The sequence below is a fragment of the Anolis carolinensis genome, chromosome 2, assembly GCF_035594765.1.
Source record: "Anolis carolinensis isolate JA03-04 chromosome 2, rAnoCar3.1.pri, whole genome shotgun sequence".
Taxonomy (NCBI): domain Eukaryota; kingdom Metazoa; phylum Chordata; class Lepidosauria; order Squamata; family Dactyloidae; genus Anolis; species Anolis carolinensis.
The window spans coordinates 300938364-300966244 of NC_085842.1; the positions used below are offsets into that span (position 1 = coordinate 300938364).

Consider the following 27881-nt stretch of genomic DNA (forward strand, 5'->3'; position numbering starts at 1 on the left):
TGAACAGGAGCCAAGCAGAACCTCACTGTAAACTCTTGATTTGAATCAGCAAGTATGCCACAGGCAACATTGCATTATCATGCCAATCTTGTTCCTTGGAACTTGTCCAGAATCCTTTGAAATAGTCAATCTTCTTCACCATTCGCCTATACAGGAAAGTCAGATTTGATCACTTTTTCGTGGATTTTCTTAAATAATGTTTGCTTTGGGTACAATTAAAAGTATACAAACAAAAAGTAAAAAAGGTCAGATGTAAATTTATTTAGCTCTGTTTCTGTTTCGGGCCATCTGTTGCATACAATCTGTTGAAGATAGGCTGAATCATTTAACTGAAAGTACTTCCATCCCAGTTTTAAACATTGGCACTGGCATATGCTGAGCTTTACTAATATGTCTTTGCAAAAAGGTGAGTTGCTGTTGTGTGCCTTCCAGTCATTTCTGACTTATGGCAATCATAACGTTTTCTCATCAAGACATTTTCAGAAAAAAAATTAATCGCTTTCCTCTGAGACTGAGAGAAGATGACTTGCCCAAGATCACCAATTAGGTTTCCAAGACGGAGAGGGGATTTAAACTGTGGCCTCCTGAGCCCTAGTCCAACACTGAAATTGCTACATCACACTGCTCTTCCCAAGTCAACACATGATTTGTTTGATCTTACATACATTATTTATATTGGATGCTTGATTCATAGCTACCAGGGGGTTGGTTTGGTCAAGAAGGTACCTTATAATAAACTCCCAAATCTTTCTTTCTTTCCCTCTGTTTTCCTTCCTTCTTTCATATTTTCGTAAAGAAGATATCTTTTTCAAACCTACAAAAAATTTCATCAAATGCCTTGAATGGGTCAAAACATTCCCTCCAACTATCCCAACTTGGCAATTCTTCTCTTGTCCTGCTTTTTGAGCTGCACTTAAAATGCCCCAGTTTCCCGCGTCTCCTCCCACTTCCCCCTTCTACCTTCATCTTACTTTAATTGCTGCAAACTAAGTTCAAAGTGCAAAATTAGCCTTAATTAACTCAGCAGAACAGAAGAGGGCAAAAGCCTGCCTTTCTCTGCAGGTTCAAGAAAAAGCAAACTGCTGCACCCTCTCCTAACTTGTGTGTTCTTCCTCTTTCGTAGTTTTTGCCATCTTGATGATGCTCTGAGGCTGCTTGGATAGAATGAGTTTTGATAGTGAAATGTTGGGTGGTATGCCAACAAGAAGGTCACAAAATACCATCCAAACTCTTAAGACTCCCAGGTCTCTTTATCAGATGCAACATCGAAAGAGAATATTGGTAGCTGGCAGAGCTGAAACCTGTGGCCTTTACCTTGGGCTGTGAAAAAATCTTAACCAAACATGGGTCTGATAGCTTTTCGGATAGCCAGCATGGTTTCCTCTTGATTTGGTGATCAAAAAGTGAGAAAACAAGTTGCTTAGTATACTGATTGTCAGTATTCCTTAGAGTCCCTATCTGAAAATGCCAGGGATTAAATTCAAGCCTTTCTTTAACAAATATCTATATCTCAGTATAGGTGCATGCGCGCGCACACACACACTATTCTACTATGAAGCTATGAGCCCTCCCCAAGCTGGAAATGACAGTAACTAGAGCCTTTTGCAATGCAAAGCACATGCTCAGCCTTGGAGATAAAGCAAATATTCTAGCAAGGTTTCCCTTGTTTTTTGTAGGTTTTTTATGATGAAGTTGACACATTGAGTGTTCTTGTTCTGGTCTACTTAAGCATAAAATCTTAAGCATACTGGAATTAAGCCCCATTAAAACTAACAAGATTCACTGCACAAATCAAGTCCGTTTAGTCAGAAGCAAATTTCTCTGAATTCAATGGAACTTTCTTCCAAGTCTTTTAGTACAGACAGGTCCAGTGACAAATTTATTATTTATTATTTATTTAAAGCATTTATATTCCGCCCTTCTCACCCCAAAGGGGACTCAGGGCAGATCACATTACACATATAGGCAAACATTCAATGCCTTTTAACATAGAACAAAGACAAGACAAACATAGGCTCTGAGCGGGCCTCAAACTCATGACCTCCTGGTCAGAGTGATTCATTGCAGCTGGTTGCAGCTGCAGCTGGCTTGCTCTCCCACCTGCGCCACAGCCACATCTGACTTACAAACAACTCATAGTTAAGAATATGGGTGAAGCAACAAGAAATGAGAAAAATCTACCGCTCGGAAGGGGAATTCACTCTGAAAGAGTTATCATGGGGAAAGCTGTCTCCACTGAACCTTCATCATCAAACCTGGTTAATAAAACAAGCCAATTTTTTTCAAAATCAATTTATCACAGGGAGAGAAAGTGGCGCGAATTTTTTTGAACAGGGGCACAGACAGCAAAACAAATCCCACAGGGATGTTAACCCTTCCCTATGCTATCCTGAGCAGGTGATACTCCACCTCACAAAACCCCTCTCAGATATGCAGATGTCATGAGAGTCCTGTGAAAGGCACAAGGGGCAGCCAAATTGCTACCTGGATGACAGCCCAGTGAATCACATTCCTAGCTCTACCTTAAATCGTTGCTGCTTTATTTTCTCCATGCCTTTTACCCACAGTGCCATGTAATTGAACCAAAAGGCTGGGTTCTAAAAGAGGAGGGAAGGCAAAATAAAGTGTATAATTAGGTCACAGAGAACAGATCAGGTTTGCAAGACACAAACCAAAAGAGAGAGGTGCCGGATTGAGTTCAATAGGTCAAATCAGACAAAGATGAAATCACACCAAAAGTTACAGCATAGAAAGGAGATTAAAAACCCCACCTAAAGGATCTTTGGAACAAGCCCTCTAACTCTCCACTGCATGCTAGCAATGTGATGTGATTATTGTAGATTTATATTGAACTGCTAATTAAATGACATTTTGGATTTCATTTAATTGGCAGAAAGTATTTACTCCCTTAATATTATGGACTCATTTTTAAAATTAGCAGATTTTTAGACCACAACCATCCTTCCACATTTGCTGGAGTTAGGGATGCAGAACCACAGCAAAATTGGAAACGTCATGAATTTAAAAAAAAACTATATTTTTTAACCAGGATCTAGAAATTACTAGAGAGAAGGAGTGTCTAATCCATGAATAATAAAATATACAATATTTTAAATTGTGTATAATGTAGTTTAGTATACTATATTTGTAAGCTTCTCTAGAGACTAGTCTTCACAAGCAAGGATTATTCAGCCAATTGTGTTCTGTGAAATATAGCTTATAGTGCCTAGTATTTGTTGGCAAACATCTTGCTTAACTTCCAAGATCAGATGGGATAGAATCATAGAATAGTAGAGTTGGAAGAGACCACATGGGCCATCTAGTCCAACTCCCTGCTAAGAAGCAGGAAATCGCATTCAAAGCACCCCCGACAGATGGCCATCCAGCCTCTGCTTAAAAGCCTCCAAGGAAGGAGCCTCCACCACGGCCCCGGGGAGAGAGTTCCACTGTCGAACAGCCCTCACTGTGAGGAAGTTCTTCCTGATGTTCAGGTGGAATCTCCTTTCCTGTAGTTTGAAGCCATTGTTCCGTGTCCTAGTCTGCAGGGCAGCAGAAAACAAGCTTGCTCCCTCCTCCCTATGACTTCCCTTCACGTATTTGTACATGGCTATCATGTCTCCTCTCAGCCTTCTCTTCTGCAGGCTAAACATGCCCAGCTCTTTAAGCCGCTCCTCATAGGGCTTGTTCTCCAGACCCTTAATCATTTTAGTCGCCCTCCTCTGGACACTTTCCAGCTTGTCAACATCTCCCTTCAACTGTGGTGCCCAAAATTGGACACAGTATTCCAGGTGTGGTCTGACCAAGGCAGAATAGAGGGGGAGCATGACTTCCCTGGATCTAGACGCTATTCCCCTATTGATGCAGGCCAGAATCCCATTGGCTTTTTTAGCAGCCGCATCACATTGTTGGCTCATGTTTAACTTGTTGTCCACGAGGACTCCAAGGTCTTTTTCGCACACACTGCTGTCAAGCCAGGCATCCCCCATTCTGTATCTTTGATTTCCATTTTTTCTGCCGAAGTGAAGTATCTTGCATTTGTCCCTGTTGAACTTCATTTTGTTAGTTTTGGCCCATCTCTCTAGTCTGTCAAGATCGTTTTGAATTCTGCTCCTGTCTTCTGGAGTGTTAGCTATCCCTCCCAGTTTTGTGTCGTCTGCAAACTTGATGATCGTGCCTTCTAACCCTTCGTCTAAGTCGTTAATAAAGATGTTGAACAGAACCGGGCCCAGGACGGAGCCCTGCGGCACTCCACTTGTCACTTCTTTCCATGATGAAGACGACGCATTGGTGAGCACCCTTTGGGTTCGTTCGCTTAGCCAATTACAGATCCACCTAACCGTAGTTTTGTCTAGCCCACATTTTACTAGTTTGTTTGCCAGAAGGTCGTGGGGGACTTTGTCGAAGGCCTTACTGAAATCCAGGTACGCTACATCCACAGCATTCCCTGTATCGACCCAACTCGTAACTCTATCGAAAAAAGAGATCAGATTAGTCTGGCATGACTTGTTTTTGGTAAATCCGTGTTGACTATTAGCAATGACCGCATTTGTTTCTAAGTGTTCGCAGACCACTTCCTTAATGATCTTTTTCAGAATTTTGCCTGGTATTGATGTGAGGCTGACTGGACGGTAATTGTTTGGGTCGTTCGTTTTTCCCTTCTTGAAGATAGGGACCACATTCGCCCTCCTCCAATCTGCTGGGACTTCTCCTGTTCTCCAAGAACTCTCGAAGATAATTGCCAGTGGTTCTGAAATAACTTCCGCTAGTTCCTTCAGTACTCTTGGGTGTAGCTGATCTGGCCCTGGGGACTTGAATTCGTTTAGAGAGGCCAAGTGTTCCTGGACAACTTGTTTCCCTATTTGGGGTTGGATTTCCCCCAATCCTTCGTCCATTCCGTGTTGCTGAGGTTGAAGATGGCTTTCTTTTTCTGAGAAGACCGAGGCAAAGAAGGCATTAAGTAGTTCTGCCTTTTCCCTGTCCCCTGTCGCCATCACCCCATCTTCTCCTTGCAATGGCCCTATCGCCTCCTTTTTCTTCCTTTTTCTACCAACGTAAGCAAAAAAGCCTTTTTTGTTGTTTTTTATGTCCCTGGCAAGCCTGAGCTCATTTTGCGGTTTAGCCTTGCGAACCTTTTCCCTACAGGTGTTGGCTATACGTTTGAATTCTTCTTTGGTGATTTCTCCCCTTTTCCACTTCTTGTGCATGTCACTTTTGAGCTTTAGCTCAGTTAGAAGTTCTTTGGACATCCATTCTGGCTTCTTTGCACTTGTCTTATTTTTCTTCTTTGTTGGCACTGTTTGCATTTGCGCCTTGAGTATTTCACTTTTGAAAAACTCCCATCCATCCTTAACTCCCTTGTTTTTTAATACCGGCGTCCATGGAATGCCGCTCAGTAATTCCTTCATTTTTTGGAAGTCAGCTCTCTTAAAGTCCAGAATGCGTGTTTGACTTGTCTTAGTTTCAGCATTCCTTTGTATTGCAAACTGCAGGAGCACATGGTCACTTGCCCCTAAGGATCCAACCACTTCAACTGTATTGATCAGGTCTTCCACATTTGTTAAGATTAGATCAAGAGTTGCTGATCCCCTTGTTGCCTCTTCTACCTTCTGGACCATAAAATTATCTGCAAGGCAAGTGAGGAATTTGTTGGACTTTGTACTCTTGGCTGAGTTTGTTTTCCAGCAGATATCGGGATAATTGAAATCGCCCATGACTACTATATCTCTTCTTTGTGCCTGTTTGGTCAGCTGTTGACAGAAGGCATCATCAAGTCCTTCATCCTGACTCGGAGGTCTGTAGTAGACACCCACGACAAGATCTTTTTGAGTCCCGGTTCCCTTGATTCTTATCCAGATGCTTTCAAGCTGGTTTCCCGGATTACAGTCTTGCATTTCTTCTGCAACGTAACTGTTTTTGACATATAAAGCTACTCCCCCTCCTCTCCCCTTTGTTCTATTTCTGTGAAAGAGGTTATAGCCCTCAATGGTTAAATTCCAGTGATGGGAGTCATCCCACCAGGTTTCAGTGATGCCTATGACATCGTATGTGTGGTGCTGTGCTAGGAGTTGGAGTTCGTCTTGCTTATTTCCCATGCTCCCTTGCTTATTTCCCTTGCTTATTCCCTTGCTTATTTCCCATGCTCTGAGCATGGGATCTTGCTTCACAAAAGGTTATTATAATAGCAAATAGGGCTAGCTGCTTTTTTTGTCCTGTTTTGGAGAAATTAAATTGCCTTATTCTTGATTGCAGCAGGGCAGATGTTCAAATCAATATGCAAAGCATACACTTTGGAAATTTAACAATCTTACACATACTTTAGGCACACATTCAGTGTGACATATGTCCATGTAAGTGTGTAGGCAAATACAGATCCATTTTTCATGGGAAGACCTTCATGTATTTCATTACAATGATCCCAGTTTGGCCAAGAACTTGCACTGGTATCTACTAACTATAAAGGCAGATAGAGACTGCCCACCCAGTAGACAGATGACAGGTATGCAAATGTGAGTAGATCAATAGGTACCGCTCCGGCGGGAAGGTAACGGCGCTCCATGCAGTCATGCTGGCCACATGACCTTGGAGGTGTCTATGGACAACGCCGGCTCTTCGGCTTAGAAATGGAGATGAGCACCAACCCCCAGAGTCAGGGGAAACCTTTACCTTTACCTGGTATCCGCAGTTTTATCTATCCATTTCTGATAGATATGGAGAATCATCTTTGCATGGCATTCTGTGATGTTCTGTCTTTAAAGAAGACAGAGAATTTCCTCACCCCCATCACAGGATCACCTAGGTCTGTTTCTAGTTTAACTGTGTGCTTCATTCCTCACCATATGGGTGGCTGCTGTCTCCTCCCACACCGGGGTTTTCTCTAAAAAAAAATCAAAACATTGTGCGATTGAGGGAATTCAGGACAAGAAATTATAAATTGGGCAAATGCAAAAGTGCAGATCAAAAAATTATCAATAAGGCAAAATTTCATGTGGTTAAATTTGTGCAGTGACAGCAAAAAAAAAAAACCCTATATAAAACAATCTTTGAGTCCTTTTCTGTGTCTGAAGGGTAATGGTGACAAAGGGAGCAGCACGGGGCATTAATGAACAGCCCACATGAACAGCCACACTGAAATGTCACCAAATGGAGTGTAAACAGACACATCTACTATGTCTTATTCCAAGGAAAATCATTCATTTTAAAGCATTTCTACACACAAGGAGAGACATGGAGTCTATTCCTACCCATCTTTCAAGTTCTCCAATTTCTATAGATGACCCACATAATGGGTCATGCATTGTTTGATGGGCTCCGTGGGATTCTGTCTTTGAAATGTGCAGAAACCTCTGTCTGATGACATCTCTAGAAAGTGTGAGATTTGCCATAGGGTCATCATAAGTTAGAAACAATGTGAAGACACACAATCATAACAGCTGCAAAACCTTTAACTCATTGTGGTCTATTTACATTGTTTTCACTGGTTAAGTATTGATTCTTTTGATGCAGGGCATCAGCATATTTTAATAAAAATATATGATTATTAAAATGATGACTCCCAAAAAGATGGTAGGTAACAGTCAACAAACACATTTTTGATGAGTTCCAAGGTCTGGTTTTCAGCTCCAAACATCTTATGTGTCCTAGGCCAGCCATAACAATTTATCCAACCCATAGCAGTGGGTTAAGCAATGCTTGAACTTTATGCATTCTGGAGTAAACTGACACAGAAGCCCAACAAGAAATCTCAAGCTCTGGATAGCCATTATCGGGCTAGATTTCAATTTTGGAACAAACTGTTCACTCATATGTTTATCACAGCAGGGTTTCTACAAAAATGCAGAGCGGTTTCCTTGAAAAATATCTGTTTTGCTATACTCAGTTAAGCAAATATAGACAGGATACAATTCCAAATGCAGTGATTTGCAAGAAAGTACGTATGTTAAAATTGAGATCTAAGTAAGATGAGAGCTCTTTTGGGAACTTGTTTTCTGTTTACGATGACTGTTCATCAAGTTATTACTAAAAGCAATCACAATGAAGCAATCTTCTCAGAAATAGAATCTACACCTCATAAATACCATTTTTCTTAAAACATTTACACGATTTGTTATTCAAATCCATACTCAGGGAAATTTAAACAAAGCCACTTTAAACAAATATAAAAATCACAAGCACAATAAAACAATAATGCATCTTTAATATAGATATTAAATGAATTTGTATTATTTAGTCTAAGGTTACCAACAGTTCTGGATAGGCTTGGCATAATTTTGGCAGAATAAAGATAAAGCCAGGCAGCACTAGACAAAAAGTTGAACTTTCCCAGGGTACAATACTTTCAGGTACAACAAATACCCTATAATACAGCTATTTAAGACTCAGATGAGCCATATTATACCATGCTCATTTGGTCACACAAAGCAGGAACATTGCTTCTCTCTGAGAATTAGTAACATGTGGAAGAACCGCATAATTTGCCTTATTTCATATTCATGAATGTTAATCAGAGCAGTGATCACATGGTTATGGTAAGGTAAAGATTTCCCCTTGACATTAAGTCTAGTCATGTCCAAGTCTGGGGGTTGGTGCTCATCTCCATTTCTAAGCTGAAGAGCTGGCGCTGTCCATAGACACCTCCAAGGTCATGTGGCCAGCATGACTGCATGGAGCACCATTACCTTTCCACCTATTGATCGATTCACATTTGCATGTTTTGGAATTGCTAGGTTGGCATAAGTTGGGGCTAACAATGGGAGCTCATCCTGTCTGCGGATTCGAATCGCAAGTTCTGAAGCTTAGTGGTTTAATCCACTGTGCCACCACAACCATTGTTATGGTGTGTGTGTGTAGAAGAAAGTACTCAAAACTATATTTTCCTCAATGAAATCGGAACAAGTACTAGATGCTACTTAACATGAACAGTTTCACAAAACATCCACTTTCATTCAAGAAGGACTTCTTGGAAGAAGTGTGAAAGGACTGACAAGTCAACTAGCACTCACCTGACTTCATGAAGGCTAAATGGGTGACAGCGTCATAGGTATACACACAACTTCAAACATTCCAGTGACTATGCATGGAAGTCAAAATAAAGATTTGTGAACAATTTTAGCTAAACAACAGGGCTATAGGGCTTTGTACATTTTGGGACCCCTTGCTTACTTATAGCCCAGGGATGTGCAACTGTGGGAGATGAGGGGACCACATTAGCCTCCCAGGAGGAACTTATAGGATGTTACTCCAATATCTGGGAGATTTTTTTAAAAAATTACTCCAAAATATTCTCTGTAGGTCTGTGGCCATCTTTGCCATGTTCACTTCTCTGTTGCAAAGTAGAAGTTGTTGGTACTGTTCGCCTTCTAGCCATTTTGAGCTTATGGCAAGTCTAAGGCCATACCATAGGGTTTTCTATTATGACAAGATTTGCCATTTCCTTCCTCTTTTTGCAGAGAAAGTCCATTATGGTTGATTTCTATGGCAGAACTGGAATCTGAAACTTGCAGAAGTCGGAATAGATTCTCCCAGAGTCCTAATCCAACACTCAAAAGACTTGACTACACTTGTTTTGGTAACTGCCATCAAGTTGATTTTGACTTATGGTTAACCCATGAACGAGAGACCTCCAAATCACCCTATCGTCAACACCTCTACTCATGTATAGCAGGCTTTGCCCCATGGATTCCCTGATTGAATCTAGAGGGCACTCAGTTTTCAAAATGTTATGGTTAACATTATTAGTTGTATTTCTAAAACCCCATGTATACTTTACATGCTCAAATTAAGATGCCCGCTAAGGGTACTAGGATCATTTAGGTAGTGGAGCTTGCATGCTCAACCCCGCCCTTCATTCAGTCATCATCCACACATTCAGATGGAGGTCTCAGCAGGTTTTGCGGTTATACATATCCTTTTAATGCTTGATGAGTTTAAATAGACTGTCAATTCTTTGGAGCATGATTAATTGATAATAGTATAGTGCAAACTAAAACATCACCCAAGAAAATGCTTTTTGCTACTTATCTATGTTGCTATATGTTGCTAAATTATGAGTTTTAAATTATTGTTTTAACATGTATTGATTCTATATGCTCTTTTAAGCTGATGTTTTAACTGATTTATGTATTTTTAAAGTGACAGTTCATGTTGTATGATGCTGTTCCCATTGGGAGAGGAATGTAGGAAATTATTTTGTTGTTGCTTATCTAATACCAAAGAAATATTGCTATACAGTGATATCTTGAGTTAAGAGTTTAATTAGTTCCACTCAAATCACTCTTATCTCAAAACAAATTTCCCATTTAAATGCTATTAATCTATTACAGGCCCCAAAACACCACTACCATTTTTCTTACATGTTTTAAATAAGAAAAGTTACTTTATAAATAGTAAATAATATATAAATGCAAATTCACATGGAACAATAAAAAAGATCAACTTTAAAGTGATAGAAGAATAAAGTTGTGGCAAGGAAGCACAAAGTACAAAGTGAAGAGGTAGAAGCATCATTTTCTTCATATTGAACTCATTCTAGCCTCCCCCCCTTCTTGTTTTCTCCCTCTCTCTATTCATGAAGCCAAACATACCAGGAATAAAAGACACACAAAGTCAACTAACTCAAAAGTTTCTCAAAGCAGACAAGAGCAAAACGGACAACAATCTACCAAAGCAGACAAGAGCAAAGCAGACAGCAATCTCCTAAGGCAGACAAGAGCACGAGGCATGGAGGCTGCTCTTTCGAAGCCCTAAAACAGTGGTTCTCAACCTGTGGGTCCCCAGATGTTTTGAGCTTCAATTCTCAGAAATCCTAACAGCTGTTTTTTTGTGTGTGTCAGGAGCGACTTGAGAAACTGCAAGCCACTTCTGGTGTGAGAGAATTGGCCGTCTGCAAGGACGTTGCCCAGAGGACGCCTGGATGTTTTGTTTTGCCAGCTGGTAAACTGGTTGGGATTTTTGGGAGTTGTAGGCCAAAACACTGGGGATCCACAGGTTGAGAACCACTGTTCTAAAGCCTTGTATTCTCACTATAACACCCCCTCTGGTACTAGCTCTTAACTCAGAACTCTATCCAGGTTGAGCAATGGCTCTTAACTAAAATGCTCTTAAGTTGGGATGCTCTTAAGTCAACGTCCCATTGTATTGTACTAGCTAGTTCATTACAGATAGGATAGCGCTAGGTAAAGAGACAATTTTCTTTTAAGACTGAATTCAAATAGTTTTCAAGCTTAGCCATAATTGAATGAGCAAACATAGCACATGTACACACAGAATTAAATGCCTGTAAGCCCTATTGATTTAATGGGAAAGGTAAGCACATATCCTTCTATTTGTATTTCATTGAATCTAATGGAACTGAAAGGTACTTTGCATTTTGACTAAATTGGATCACAAAAGCTCCACAGACTGACCATCTAGAGGGCAAACACAGGGCCGTGGTTTGCTGAAAAGTAGGAAAACCAATTATTCAAGTGAGTTTGCAAGGAGCAGAGGAGTTGAGGAAAGCTGCAACAATACTGTTATTGCAAAATCAGACCCCTCCAACAATATGAATTATATACAATATATAAATTATATAGGTATGCCTCAAATGGAAAATATAGCCAGCCCCATGGTCATTCCTGATTATCCTAAAAAGTAACCTTTCTATGAAATTTCTTGGAGATTTCCTGGAACATGAACTCACTTCAGCCTTGTCTCACCTTCACCCAGTAGAAATCATCAGAATTTAATTTCCTTTATCTATCTGGCATGCTGTGATCTAGGCTAGCCCTGGGAATGTTGCCTCATCTATAGCGCCTACCTGGACCTCCACGATGAATCCTCACTTGCATGTAACTGCTCCTTAAACATCTTTTGTCCATCAGCTGGCACTTTCTTTGTCTAGCTGGCATTGGACCATCAGAACCCATCAACCACCCATCAAACCAGATGTACCCAGCTTCTGGGAAGGACTCACTACAGATACAAGACTTCAAATCCACAAATTACTGTTTATTAAATTTCCCACCTCACCTCTGATTGGCTCAGAGACAGAAACAGACTTGCACCTCCTCCAATGAGGCTGCAGATTCTAGCCAGCTCCATCCAGGATCAATGAGAAACCAGCATGACAATTTTAATTGTCCCATACTGCTGCTTCTTTCTGTCAAATGCATTATAAATAAACTCACAAGTTTAAAGTTGGAATATGTCAGTACTTTGAAGTGCTTTCTCCACTGACATCCTCCTTGGCCATTGAGAATGAACCTTTGGTTTTGCCTTCTACTCATCTGTTTCTGATTTGGCCTTCTGGATTAGCTAGACATATGAGGTTCTGAAATCACGATTCTTGCAGTAGATAAAATCACTTAACGATACATCAATAGAGGAAAAGCTACTACCAAATTCCGATCTGAGGGTCTTCAGAAAAAGACAGTACAAGGAACCGTTTATAGGTACTACAGTAGCTCTGATCATCCGCATGTCCATCCTTCCCATAAGGTCTCACATCAGGGACATACTTCTAAGATCAAAGCATTTGAGAGTGAAACACAATAGAGTAAGTAGATGAGCATGGGGAGAATGAATGGAGGGTTGACAAATGTCATTTTGCTTCAGGCAGCAGGATCTGAGAGCCAGTGTGGTATAGTTGTTTGAGTGTTAGGCTGGAGCTACACTGCTCTATATCCCAGGATTTGATCCCAGATTATCTAATTATCCCAAATTATCTGACAGTGTAGACACATCTAATCCAATTCAAAGCAGATAATTTGAGATCAGATCCTGGGATATTGTGCAGTGTAGATCCAGCCTTAGACTAATACCTTGGGAGGTCAGGGTTCAGATTCCTACTCAGTCATGGCTACCCATTGGGCGATTTTGGGTCAATCATACTCTGGCTCTGAAGAAGGCAATGGTAGATACTGAACCAATTTTACCAAGAACACCCTGACATGGGTTCACTTTAAGATCACCATAACTTTGAACAATTTCAAGGCAAACAACAGGTAATAGTAGAAAGCAAAAATCTTCATCCCTAAGGCCCTTGTTCTGGAAGTAAGCTATACTGTACTCAATAGGTATATTTCTGAATCAATATATATAGGATTGTACTGCAAAACCGTTTAACTGCCTGGAAAAAATCAAATAATAATTTTCATGGATTTTTGTTCTTGAAAGAAAGGCAGGTGTTCCGTCCCCCAGGACGATGGTTTGCCTTACCTATTGGTCGTTTGTTTGTTTTCCCTCCTTTACATTTTGTTTGAGCCTCTGGCTGCAAAAGCCTAGGAAAAATGGCTTGGAATCTGCAAGAGCTGGCTGCAGTTTTCTTTGCAGTGATTGGTCAAAGAATGCAACATCTTAGGACCGCCCTTTTTACCAGGGTCTAGTCTCCATTTTGGAGCTTCATTCTGGCTATAGTCTTCCAACGTGCTGGAGCTGTGCAAGGCTAACTGGGACAAATCATCCTCAAAACCAGGCCAATCTAAGCCTATCCAAATTAGATAAGTATTGAATTATACTGATCTGGAATAGGAATTCTAGTTAGAGGAGCAGGGTTATTCCATCGCTTCTAGAACTAATCTTTGCTGTAAAGATAGGGAAGGAAAGAGTTTCTCCTTCTAATATAGGCAGCGTGATTAGGGTATAGTGGTTTTATAATCACCTTTGCTTTCTGGAACCAGGGATAATTTTGTACCTAAAACCTATAGAAATTTGTTTCATTTTCTGCAACTTTAAGATCTGTGCCAGGTTTACAACCTTGTATGAATAAACATCCTTTTTGAAGTTATCCAGACTCAGTCGTTCAATATCTATAGGACAGCTTGTAGGGATTTGCAGTTCGCCCGGATAAAGGACAGCACGTTTCAGTTTTATAGTTTTTTATTGTCCGGCGGACGGCACAGCAGGAGTTAAATATATTAACTCGGGAGTATATGTGTTTTGTTTATTTGCTGCGAGGTAAACAAAACAGAATGTATTTTTATGTGGACCACAACCAGGGCCGTAGCCAGAAAAAAATTTTGGGAGGGGTTTTGAAAATTTCGGGGGGGGGGTTGAACCCCTAGCACATACCCCTCCTCGCTACAAACCTGTCAATATCTGCTTGAGATAGTGCCTGGGGGGACTCTTAATGTTTTGCATTTCATAGACTTAGCATGGGGATTTGGTTAACCAGTTAAAATTCATGAGTAAACGAGATTTTTTTTATAACTTGAAAAATTTCGGGGGGGGGGGGGGTTGAACCCCTAACCCCCCTCCCCTCGCTACAGGCCTGACCACAACATTTAGCTTACTTCACAAGACAAAGAAGAAAAGGACAGTGAATATTTTCTCTCTCACACTTCTCCTGAAGCTATTTTGCTTGCCCTCAGGGATCATGTTGAAAGATCACTACATAAGTTGGCAGTGCCTGTTGCAAGACACACGATTAAACCTTTCCGTTGTTTGTGGATAGTCCATCTGTTGCTACCCCAAGGGCTCCCATCCGAGCAGTTTTCTTTCTGTTGCAAGGGATGTCTTTTCTAAGCAGAAAAAAAATCACTGGATTGTGTCCAATGTTGTGCTTATTGCACAAGGCAGAACAATTGTATTTATGTGTGAAGGAGAGTATGTGTTTAAAAGCAGGAACAATGACACGATGTGCTAGGGCTTTCACCTAGAATGAGCAAAGGGGGAAAGGGCCTCAGAAAAACTTCCTTAGGGACTTCCTCTGACTCACAGGATTTATATTTCTCACTCTGTATAGAAAGAGACTCCTTTCTCTTACAAATGAATGAGAGGAGAAAAAGGCCTTTTCATTCATACCAGGGTCTGCAACACACCATGCAAGTCAGAGAAAAGGACACTAATCAAACCAAAGGTGGTTGTTTCTTTCATTTTCTTCTGACAATTCAAATAACAGCTCTTGAGTGAAATTGTTTGCATTCCTGATCACAAGACTGAAGCACTGTTGTTGACATTCCATGTGCTTTACGCATTGAAATATACAGTCAGAAGTAAGGAAGAATGAGTTCAATTGAGTACATGGACACTTGGTTGTGGTTGCTTGCGTATTCAGATATATATTTAGTTGTGTAATTTTGCCATTTAGCACCCATGGTGGCAAGGCCATGGGGGTGTAACCAGACCAAATACAATCCCAAGACCTCAACAACATAGTTGGCAAATGATAACATGCTACATGTTACAATGGCTGTGATGGTGGATGAAGGGTGCAAAAGGTAAGGGACCACTGGTCATCATGTTAACCATGCCATTGGATCAAAACCTCTTGCTGTGAAGACTGTGTGTTGGTCGCTGTGGACAGATCTCTACACATATTTGTGCACAAGCATCTTCCAAGATAAACCAAAACCAACAAAATTCTCATAGCAATTGGTGAATGGAACAGGGGCAGGACTGTGAAATCTGGAAACTCCTAGATACAGACTGGCACATGGGCAATGGACAAGGATTCAATTGCTCTAACTCAAGGTCTGAGGCAGTTGAGAAATAAACCTTGATTGTGCAACTCTAGAAAATATTGACAATTTCTGCTAACTAGGCAGCCACCTCTCCAAAAAAGTTGACATCAACATCAAAATAGAATACCATCTGAGTTCTGTGAGTGCAGTATTATTTCGAATGAAGCAAAGTGTGTTTGAGGATCGGGACATATTTAGGGATAACCATATGCTTGTTTATGAAGATATTGTCCTTGCAATTCTTTTGTATGCCTGCGAAACATAGACCATCAACAAATGTCTCTCTTGACTTCTGGAGAGATTCCATCTGCACTGCCTCCAAAAAATCCTGCAAATCTCTTGGGAAGACAGGCAGACAAACGTCAGCATTCTGGAGGAAGCAAAGACCACCAGCACTGAAGCAATGACCCTCCATCATAAACTTTGCTGGATTGGCCACATTGTCCTGATACCCAGTCACCATCTCCCAAAGCAGTTACTTTATTCTCAGCTCAAAAATGGAAAACAGAATGTCAGTGGTCATTAAAAGAGATTTTAAAATGTGCTTAAAGTGAATCTTTAAAAATGTGGCATAAACACTGAGAACTGGGAAGTCCTCGCACTTGAGTTAGAGGTTAGCTATTACCAACAGTGCTATAGGTTTGGAAGAGGCACAAATAGAGGGCAAAGGGGAGAAACATGCCAAGAGGAAGGTGCACCATCAAGAAAACCCTTGTCAAGACTTCCTTCTATCTGGAAATCAATGTTCTCACTGTCAAAGTCCATGTGGATCCAGAATAGGTCTCTGCACTCCAAACCCACAGTCAAGACTATCCTTGGAAGACAATCATATGTGGTCATAAGCGATCACCTATAGAGATCGATAGGTGGGTCTGAAACCTATTTCAGTGATGAATTTCTGCTTCTGGGGGCTTCTAGAAGGTTGCAACTTCATTTTTAGGACAGAAAACAGGCAGTACAGGGAATGGGAAGTACAATAATCAAGGTACACAACAACAGCACTGACTTACATGTGAAGTTCCAGGACCACACTTTGCCCACTTTGCTATAACTAATTTACTTGAAGATAAAAGGAGAACTAAAAGAAGACCAAAACACACTCACTCAAATACATTCTGTGAAGATGAAGGTCATTTGCTTTTCTATTATTTGATGTAACCCTCCAAACCAGACTGGGGTCTACACTGTCATATAATCCAGATTATTAAAGCAAATAATTCAGATTATCCGATTATCTACACTGGCATATAATCTAGTTCAAAGCAGATAAACTGGATTTCATGTGGTAGTGTCGATATTATAACTGAGATGATTAGCCTGTGCACTACCCTGTCAAACAGGACAGAGACATCTTGAGAAAGAATTCTCTATACGTCCTGCATATGGGCTCGGATCTACTGTAAGATTCCTTTGTATCTTACTAGTGAGGTTAATCCACTATGTTTGGACACTGGAGAGGCTCCCCTCTGTATAAAAGGTAAAGGTTTCCCCTAACGTTAAGTCCAGTCATGCCTGACTCTGGGGGTTGGTGCTCATCTCCATTTCTAAGCTGAAGAGCCGGCGTTGTCCATAGAAACCTCCAAGGTCATGTGGCTGGCATGACTGCATGGAGCGCCGTTACCTTCCCGCTGGAGCGGTACCTACTGATCTACTCACATTGGCATGTTTTTGAACTGCTAGTTTGGCAGGAGCTGAGGCTAACAGCGGCCGCTCACGTCGCTCCCGGGGCTTGAACCTGGGACCTTTCGGTCTCCAGCTCAGTGCTTTAACGCAATTCCCCTCTGTATAGGAGTCCAGTTATAGAATATCTTCCCCTTGGAAACCTGAAATGCACTAGCACTGATTTAATTCATACTCTTAAGTTAATATTTGCCTGCTCATCAAGGCTTTTGGGACTCATTAATTAATCTCAAATGCTGATGAATTTTTGAATTCTGCTTTAACTCGATATATTCAGTAAGTGTTTAGGATATTAAAATTTTTAATTTGTTAATTTGCCCTGATGTTTTCAAATAAAGTGGGATAGAAATGTTTTGATAATAGATAAATCTACAAACTTACTGAATCAAAGCATGTTTTCCTCACCAGCCTGCAGCCTGCTTGGAAGCTAGGAGTCTCTCTTTGGATGCTGCTTGGCTTGAAGAAGGCATTCCCTTCCATTCCACAGCCAGGACTGGGGCTGACCCAGGAGATTTTGCTGTCTGCGGTGAAAAAAAACGTGGTGCTTCTTCCTCTGGGAATGCAGGGCAAAGATTTCAGGGTTTTTTTTGTTTTTGTTTTACAGATAATGCATTTACAAGACAGTGTGCCCTAGCAGACATGAAGAGGGGAAATTATAGGAAAACTTGCCAGCTTCTTAAATGAACAATTTCATTGCACCTAATAGTGGATCAGGCCCTGTAATTGCTTCTAGTAACTTTAGTAGGCTTAATTACGCTGTCAATTGGAGGAGAGGCTTTGGAGCAAAATGAAGCTTTTAGAAGCTAAATTCAGTCACAAGGAGTGTGTTGTCTTCCTTGTTTCTGAGGGCCTCACATTTAAAATGCCGAAAGCTGTTCATAGCAAAGCAAACCCAAAGTCTTGGCACATATTGCATTTTTTCATTACATCTTGGCTGCAAAGCAATCGTTTTGAAGTAAACTTCAGTGGAATAGGTCTTGTCATGTGCTCTAATTTACTGGATCTTTGCAGAATGTGGAAAATATACTTTTGGAGACTATCCCAGCCAGAATTCTTCAAGTTGTAATCCAAACTGTAACTCTGCCAAGTTTTTGACCTCTGTCAACCGATGATGATGAATCCTTAATACAAGATAGCATCTATACTATTATGTAGGGAGGATATAACTCTCCGCTTATTTTAAACTCACATGCAGGGATGAATAACTCACTCCATAGTTTTTCTCCCTGGTGAGTGAGATTATGAAAGGCCTGAGAATATTTTTCTGACTCCCCCCCCCCCAAATTTTGGGGTATTTCTCATGAAAACATATTTAAGGAAAAACAACACATTTGGTAGAAAATACATTGCTTTCTGCAAATATTTTTTCCTGCTAAATAATGTACATAAAATCTAAAGTGCTTGTGCATTTCTTTCATTTCCCCCACTAGGAAAGTATCCCTCAAAGAAACAAGTCTTTCTGTTTCAATATACAGCAGATTTTAAGTATCCCTGCTTGCCGATTTCAAACAAGTAAAGGTTTCCATCTTTGCCCCCCTCCCTCACAAACATCCTACTATCAGAGCAGAAAACATGTAAAGATTTTAATCTATTAACAGTAGCATGTGGTGAAGATGTTCTCTCCTGCACAAGTATCCTTCATCTCAGGAACAAAAAGGAAATGTCCTTTCCTTCTCGCCAGTTGTCATTGTTTTGTTCCATTCACACATCCCTCCAAAAGTATGGTAAAAGCTATTCGTGAGAAGAATCACACAAGATAAGAGATAATGAAGATGTTTGCTGTTACCTGTGGCTACTGAGAAGGGGACGCTTCCACTCCAACATTTCCCCTACTGGGTTTAGTGCAAATGACTACTAGAAATTGAGCTGTGTTTGCTGGAATTGAAATAAGTTAAGAACCAAGATGGGAAGCAGAAGGAAGAAATAGAAATTGGGATTTTTTTTAAAATGTAGGATGACAAGGGGATTAATCAAGATTGTCCCTATTCTATTTATCCTATCAGAAGCGAACTGAGGGTACAAGTTGTAATGTATTTAAAAACACAAACAAAGTTAAAAACTTGGCATTATACTAAATGTCCTTTGACCAGTAGTTGGCCACTTGGAGTGCCTCTGGTGTTGCCATAAGGAGGTCCTCCATTATGCATGTGGCAGGGCTCAGACTGCATTGGAATAGGTGGTCTGTGGTTTGCTCTTCTCCACACTCACATGTTGTGGACTCACTTTGTGGCCCCATTTCTTAAGGTTGGCTCTGCATCTCGTGGTGCCAGAGCGCAGTCTGTTCAGTGCCTTCCAAGTTGCCCAGTCTTCTGTGTGCCCAGGAGGGAGTCTCTCATTCAGTATCAGCCATGGCTTGAGGATCTAGGGTTTAGCCTGCCACTTTTGGACTCTCACATGCTGAGGTGTTCCTGCGAGTATCTCTGTAGATCTTAGAAAACCATTTCCTGATTTAAGACATTGGCATGCTGGCTGATATCCAAACAGGGGATGGGCAGGAGATGTCACTGCCTTGGTCCTTTCATTGTTGGCTGCTACTTCCTGGAGGATGTCAGGTGGTGCAATACCAGCTGAACAGTATAATTTCTGCAGTGGTGTGGGGCGTAGACATCCTGTGATAATGCGGTATGTCTCATTAAGAGCCACATCCACGGCTTTAACATGGTGAGATGTGTTCCACACTGGGCATGCATACTCAGCAGCAGAGTAGCAAAGTGCAAGGGCAGATGTCTTCACTCTATCTGGTTGTGATCCCCAGGTTGAACCAGACAGTTTTCGTATGATATTGTTTCTAGCACTCACTTATTGCTTGATATTCAAGCAGTGCTTCTTGTAGGTCAGAGCACGGTTCAGGGAACTCTCAAGTATTTTGGTGTGCTGCAATGCTTCAGTGGGATTCCTTCCCAGGTAATCCTCAGAACTCAAGATGCTGTCTGTTCTTAAGGTGAAAAGCACATGTCTGTGTTTTAGATGGATTAAGCATCAGCTGGTTTTCCTGTAATAGGCAGTAAGAGCACCTAATATTGTCTTTAACAAATCAGTTCAGTTGGATGACATGCAAAGTAACAACCAGTGCAATAAGCAACATAATGAGCTAGAGGGTTTTTTTTAACTAAAGCTATGTGTGACATCAGGTTATTTGTCAAAGATCACAACAGATTACTTTTAAGATAAATATTTCCAAGCTTTGCCGTTTTCTGTCAAATTGTCTAACAAATGCTTACATAAGCCTTCAAGGTCTGGGATTTCTGTGGTCATCAAGTATTGAGCCAAGACAACATCTCTGTATTTCTTTTTGTCTGGTTTTGACTTGTTCTGGTTTATCATGAAATTAAATGAAGCAGTCCAATAATATATACAAAGAGATCTCTTCTCCATTCTTCTGAACCATTCCACCCTCTGTGGGCTGCTAAACAAACTAGGTGAAGGAGGAGATAACATTCATGTTGTCCATTGGGTGAAAAAACATCTAAGGACCTCATTACACTAGAGCTTGGATCCACTTTAAATCCACTTTAGGGAGGGGGCTTTAAACAGCTTAGCCAGACAGGTCCTGGGCCTCACCAAACTACAAACCCCATAATTCTACAGGAGGCAGAAACTGGATTTTAAGTAGATTCATAATCTAGTGTGATGAGGAAGTAAGGTTGCAACTGAACTGGGGTGCACAGAACAATAATGAACAAAAAGTTTAGCTAAAACAAGTGGTAGTTGTGTGCATGTGTAGAATTCTAAATCAAAATCAACATATTAAATTAGGGTGTAATAATAATAATAATAATAATAATAATAATAATAATAATAATAATAATACAAAAACCAAGCAGGTCCAGAAGGAGAAAAGGAGTTCAAATAGAGAGTTCCTTTTTTGAACTGGCAGAAGACTGGGAAATGTAGATCAGTTTTTCCACACTTGGGATAGAAGTGCAATACTAAAGCCAGTTCAGAACAATTGAAACCAGAGCACTAGAAAATTCTTCTCTTTCCCTGTATTGCTGAACCAACTATGCAGACTCCCAGCCAACCGTCTGAATGCCTCTGCCATGCACTGAAGTGAATCTGGATCACTTTTTGGCCCATGAATACAATTACTTAAAAAACTGTGGTCGGAACTGGGACTTTGAAATCAATCTGTGAGGAGTTTAGGACTGTGCCTCAGAATTTACATAACCAACCCAGCAGTCAAGGATTGACTGAAAACCACCCGTGGTGTATAAGCCACAGCAGTGGTCCTGGAAACTGGTCTACAAGAACAGCAGGAGGGAAATCAAGCCAGTGTTTGGGCACATACACAGCTTTTTCTGTGTGTCTCTCCTCCATTCTCTCTTTTTAAAGGCAAGGTTTGTCTTAGCAAAGATGTATCTGAAAATTTATTAAGTAGAAAACTGAAAAATTTGGAAGAAGGGATGAGTTCACCCATCCTTTCAAAGTTCCCACAATCTACCAGCAATCTCTCTCCACCCCAGCTGTCTGTCCCCAATTTCACATTTTGACCATACCCAGAGTTTGTCCCATCAGAGACCAGTCCTTTGAAACTGAGAGAAAGAACTTGCAGCATAGGCTTTCACAGACTAAGTCTATGAGATGCACATACATAAGGAAGTAGGCTTATGTCTATGAAAATGTATGCCACATGTTCTTTCTCTCAGTCTCAAATGTGCTACAAGATCCCTTTGTATAATGCTATCCCAGACTATCATGGTTATGCCTTTATAATCCAGTCCAGGAGATGTTTGTGAGCTGCTCTTGGAAGCATAGATATTGGCAAAGAATTGGGAAGGCTGCTCATTTGGGCCATGGAGATGGAGGTGCTGGAGTTGTGGCCCTTATGGTCTCTTCTATGATTCTATGACCAAGTTATTTTGTCTGAAGCCACAATAGCCTAATCGTCTGCTGTGAGTTTTCCAGGCTGTATGGCCATGTTCTAGAAGCATTCTCTCCTGATGTTTCACCCACATCTATGTCAGGCGTACTCTGATGTTGTGAGGTCTGTTGGGAACTAGGCAACTGTTTCCAACCTCTGAGGATACCTGCCATAGATGTGGGCAAAATGTCAGGAGATAATGCTTCTGGAATATAGCCATACAGTCCAGAAAACTCATAGCAACCCAGTGATTCCAGCCATGAGAGCCTTCAACAACATAATTTTAGATTGTTGAAGTTTTCTTTTAAATCCCTCCATCTCAAAATGAATGCCCCACCTTCAATTGACATATAGTTATACTACAGAAAAAGATTTTTTTTAAAAAATTCAACAAGGTTGGGTCCTAGGCTCCCTTCTAGGCTATTATTATTATTATTATTATTATTATTATTATTATTATTATTATTATTTTATCCTGCTTTTCTCCCACGGGTGGGTCTCAAAGCGGCGAACAATGGTTAAACAACAATTAGAAGAACATCATCCCCCCAACCCAACCAAGTAAACAGTCAACAACACATTACCTAGAGACATTATATAAACCAGGGGTCCTCAAACTTTTAAAGCAGAGGGCCAGTCCACAATCCTTCAGACTGTTGAGGGGCCAAATTATCATTTGAAAAAAAAAACCCGAACAAATTCCTATGCATACTGCACATGTCTTATTTGTAGTGCAAAAAGCAACAACAACAACAATAACGAAAGAACAATACAGTATTTAAAAATAAAAACAATTTTAACTAACATAAACCTATCAGGATTTCAATGGGAAGTGTGGGCCTGCTTCTGGCCAACGAGATAGTCAAGTTAATTAGGATTGTTGTTGTTGTGTGCCTTCGAGTCATTTCAGACTTTGGGTGGGGCTAAGTCAAAATCTGAATGCGGGGACCAGGTAAATGACCTTGGAGGGGCACATCCGGCCCATGGGCCCTGATATAAACCATATAAAATAAGCATAATCAATAAACATTTATCATTATCATTAAAAATCTTTGAGCCTCAGGCCACTGAGGTTACCCTTAAAATATTATACTAAAAATCACAAAGCTCCACATCTTTAACCATGTGAACCTAACCAGATCGAGATGGCCTTCAGTGATAGGTCTTGGTAATAATCACTGGCTGCCTAGTCGACTAGTAGAGTAATGTGTACCTCTTTCCTTGACTTGTTGTTGAACCTAGGCTTGAAAAGAGCTCTTCAACAGGGATAGTAAATAAGTAAGAGTTTTTAAGGCACTACTGGGGAAATAGGGAAATGATAATTACCCATTCCCTTTGAAAGGAAAGTGGAATTCCTTGACTCAAGAGTTGCCCTTTGCTAGAAACTTACAGAAGCTCAATTTCAAGTGTGTGAATTCTTTATTCAAACAGACTTTTGATGGCTGTGGATAAGATAGGAGAAGGCAAGATGGAGTTTGATCAAGGTTTCTTACCGAAGCTATTCCTATGCAGTTTTGCTATTCACCCTGAAGCTTTGCTATAGGTCAAAGAGCATAATATAAAGGAGGGAAGCAAATACATCAGAGATGACTTTCCATGCCCTTTCTCATTCATCTTGACGAAGTGAGGACTCATGAAGAGTCACTTGCATCAATATGTAACAGCCACTCATATATTCCATGCATGGATAGATCAAGCAGTTTAATATGAAATATGATACATGTCTGTGCATAAGTTATTCCCAAGGACAGCAACCTATAACTATGTAAGCAATGTTCGTGCACTTGCACCAACACTGCTATTTCAATTGAGAAATCTGGACTAACCACCATTCTCTTTGCCTCTGCTTAGAAGAAGCAACACTTTCCATCCATAATGAAAGGCACCATTATATAAATGTGTGCAATGGAACTGTGTTCTTAAAAAATGTTCACAGAATTGCATCCTTAAACATATGCTGAGTTCTGGCCCACTGAAATTATGGAAGGAAAAATGTAATACTAATTTTCACTAAGTTAGCAAAGATTTACATTAGAATTCCACATATTTTGACTAAAAAATAAGACCAACCGAGTTCATGTGACTTACTTCCAGGTAAGTATAATTGGGTTGCAGTTCCCATTATCCCCAGTCTGCATGCAGGCAATCAAAAGTGATGCGAGTTGTCATTCAGTAACATCTAGGGACCCAAATTGGTTTAAAATTATGTAAAACAATTACAGTTAGCCCTCTGTATTTATGGATTCAATGGTCCTTTAAAGGCTGTCATAAGACTGATGTGGCTCTCGATAAAAATGAGTTTGACAACCCTTGTTTAGGAGTTTGAATGTTGGACTATGATTCTGGAGACTAAAGTTTGAATCTTCATTCAGCTATAGATGACCATAGCCACTCTCTCTCAGGCCCAGAAAAAGGGAATGGCAAGCCCACACTGAGCAAATTTTGCCATGTGATAGTGTTGCCTTAGGGTTACCATAGGCTGGAAACAAACTGAAGGATCACAACAGTAAAAAATGTGTACATTTGCATCCTACGAGCTCCGTTTTTTGTAATGACCAAGCAATTATACAATTCCAGTTAAGAACAGCAAACTATCAATATTTTTAAAAAAAACTCTAAAATCAGGACAGTAAATAAAGAGCAACACTCAAAACACAGGGGAATTCCAAACAGGAAAGAATCAGGGCCAGCTAACACCTCCCAACAAAGGATTCCCCCAGGCAGGAAGCAGTCAGGCTTTGAAGCTGCAAGGCCATTCAATGCTAATAAAGGTGGCCAATTGCAAAATTCCCATTTAAACAGACAAGAGTTCTTTCTCCCACCCTGGACATTATTCCACAGATATATATAAACTCAACTTGCCTAGTTTCCAACAGAGCTCACAACCTCTGAGGATGCCTGCCATAGATGTGGGCGAAATGTCAGGAGAAAATGCTTTTGGAACATGGCCTTACAGCCCATTCACTGATTGACAATCTGTGAACTAAGGGTGATTTAAAAGCAACAATTCATATCAAAGATCTAGCCTATATACACAACTGAGATCAGAAGGACTTATTTCTGTGAAGACATGCACAACATTGGATTGCAAGATTGCAGCTATCTGTTTATTTAGAAGTGTCACTTAACAAGTACTTAACAAGTTCTTTTCACTTACTTTCCCTCCAGGTTCTTTCTCTACAATCACACTCCAACCATATGAATTGTATATGTATCTAAATACAAATGGAACACTTTGTGCGTCTGATGAAGCAACAATAGATGCCTTAGTTTTTAAGGTGCCACTTACACAAGAATTTATTTTCTAGCAAACATGGAGAGGATGAGAGGCCATCTATGAACTTGGCTCAGTCTGGGAAGAGCTCTATATTACATATAGAATCTAGGGGAGAAGTAAGTAGAGCAAGGATCTAAATTACATTACTAAAGAGATTCTGTTTAAGAAAAAGAAAATGAAGATAAACTGCTATTTCTAGATGTCCTAGTCATCTGCAAACCCAATCAACAATTGGGCCACATAGTTTACAGAAAACCTACACACATGGATAGATACCTGCATAAAAACTCCAACCATCACCCAAGTAAAAAAGAAAAGCACAATCAAAGCCTGTGAAAAAAGAATTTGTGAATCCCACCTCCTCCAAAGTAAACTGAACCACCTAAACTGGGCTCTACAGGTTAATGGATACTCCACCACAAACATCAGAAGAGCTGCAAGACCAAGAACAAGCCACGAGAGTAAAGACAAAGATCTGTGCAGAGGAAAAGTGTTCTTAACATCAAAGGAACCACTGAAAGCTGATGAAGAAATACAACATACAAACAATCTACAGATCCACTAAGAAAATCCAACAAATGCTACATTCAGCAAAAGACAAGAGGGATCCTCTCACCTCTGCAGGAGTCTACAGTATACCATGCAGCTGTGAACAAGTCTACAGAGGGACCACCAAACGCAGCAGCATTGCCCAAACATGAATCAAGGAACAGGAAAGGTACTGAGGACTTATTCAACCAGAGTAGTCAGCCATAGCAGAGCACCTGATGAACCAAACTGGACACAGCATATTATTTGAGAACATAGAAATGCTTTCACCATCTAACAACTATCATGTCAGACTACACAGCGAAGCCACTGAAATCCACAAGCATGTGGACAATTTCAACAGAACAGATGAAACCATAAAAATGAACAAAGTCTGGCTACCAGTATTAAAAAAACTATAAAATCAGGACACTAAATAAAGAACAGCACTCAGAAGACAGAGGAATTCAATAAAGGAATCAATCAGGGCCAGTTAACACCTCCCAACAAAGGATCCCCCAGGCAATAAACAGCCAGACCTTGAAAGCTGCAAAGCCATTAAATGCTAATCAAGGTGCCTCAAGCAGACAAGAGTTCTTTCTCCCACCCTGGACATTCCACAGATATATAAACCCCACTTGCCTAGTTTCCAACAGACCTCACAACTTCTGAGGATGCCTGCCATTGATGTGGGTGAAACATCAGTAGCGAATGCTGCTGGAACATAAGCAGACAGCCCAGAAAACTCAAAGCAATCCAGATTCCATTCAGTTCCATGTGAGGGGGGGGGGGGGGACAAACACATGCACCAGTCTGGAGCAACAGATGAAAACAGTTTGTCAGAAGTTTCCAGAAAGTCTCAACAATGTAAAACCAGCCATAAAACCCTTCGACAACACAATGTAAAACCCATTTTAAAGGTGCCTCTATTGCTCTGCCTCCCCACTCTTTTACTAAGATTTCTCCTGGCCTTACTGCTACAAAATACTCAAGGCATGACTCCTAAAAAAAGAAATAAAGAAATCAAGAAGGCGGGGGAGTGATGATAACAAGACCGATTTTTCCTCTGCCACAAAAGATTTCTTAGGGGACACATTTTTTTGCACGCTGAAACAAATTGTATTGTTAGTTGCCTTACAAATGTGATTTTCTTGCTTCGTTGTTTTGACTACAACAGAGGACAAGGGCTCCTCCTCGAGAACTGCATCAGAAGCGTTGATCTCAAGGCACAATCCTTCTCCTGAGCTGTCAAAAGCTTCGCGTCTCTCCTCTCTCTTGTCTTAATATAAACAGTGAGAAAAGCCTCGCTAAAGCAAGAGACTTCGAAAAGATCGCCTCGTCGGAGAACAGCCGACTGGCTTTTTCCTTCCTTCCTTCCTTCCTTCCTTCCTTCCTTCCTTCCTTCCTTCCTTCCTTCCTTCCTTCCTTCCTTCCTTCCTCCCTCGCCCCAACTTCTCCTGCCCCGAGGAAGCGGATCCTGCCCAGCTCCGCAACTTTGCGCCTCCCGAAACTTCCTCGAAGTTGGCCAGCAACAGGCGCTTGGCTGCGTTTCCCTGCTTTCTCGTGCTTTTGGTTTTTTTAAGTAAAACAACAACAACAACATAGATGTACACAAGCAGCTCTACTTGTCCCTCATCCGAGACAGAGACCCCTGAAACACAAACTATTTTTTAAAAAAGAGCAAAGTGGAGTTTCGGAGAGCCTGCCAGAGCGCAAAGCTCTCCAACTCCGCAACAGTTGCCCAAACCTCAGCCAGGGCTTTGAGGAGGACGGGGCCGGAGGACGACTTCCCCGAGGGGCTGGAGGGGGAGAAGCAACTCTCGGCAAAGCTGGGAAGGTTGAAAGAAGACCCAGGCGCCTACCTGCCTCTCCGTCTCCTTGTGGTGGGCGCCGCGCTCTCTCCGCCGGGCATGGGCTGAGGGACGAACAGCGACGCCTCCCCTCCTTCCCCGGCGGGCTCTGGGCGGCGTGGGTGCGGGGCTGCCTGCCCTCTCACTTGCCGCCTCGCCAGCCCCCGCGCCCGCCGTGCCCTCCGCCTCCTCCGGCCCTCCGCTTCTTCGCCATGGCTGGAGAGGAGACAGACAGCTGCGCCCGCCTC

At 41.1% G+C, this 27881-nt stretch overlaps 1 protein-coding gene across 1 annotated transcript in view; it reads right to left on the reverse strand.

Moving 5' to 3' along the window:
- Nucleotides 1-27060, reverse strand: part of ghr (growth hormone receptor) — a 171129-nt gene extending 144069 nt beyond the window's left edge. The window contains exon 1 of the mRNA XM_062972446.1: nucleotides 26922-27060. The gene's annotated coding sequence lies outside the window, so the exon portion shown is untranslated. The remainder of the gene's footprint in view (nucleotides 1-26921) is intronic.
- Nucleotides 27061-27881: the final 821 nt, after the last annotated feature.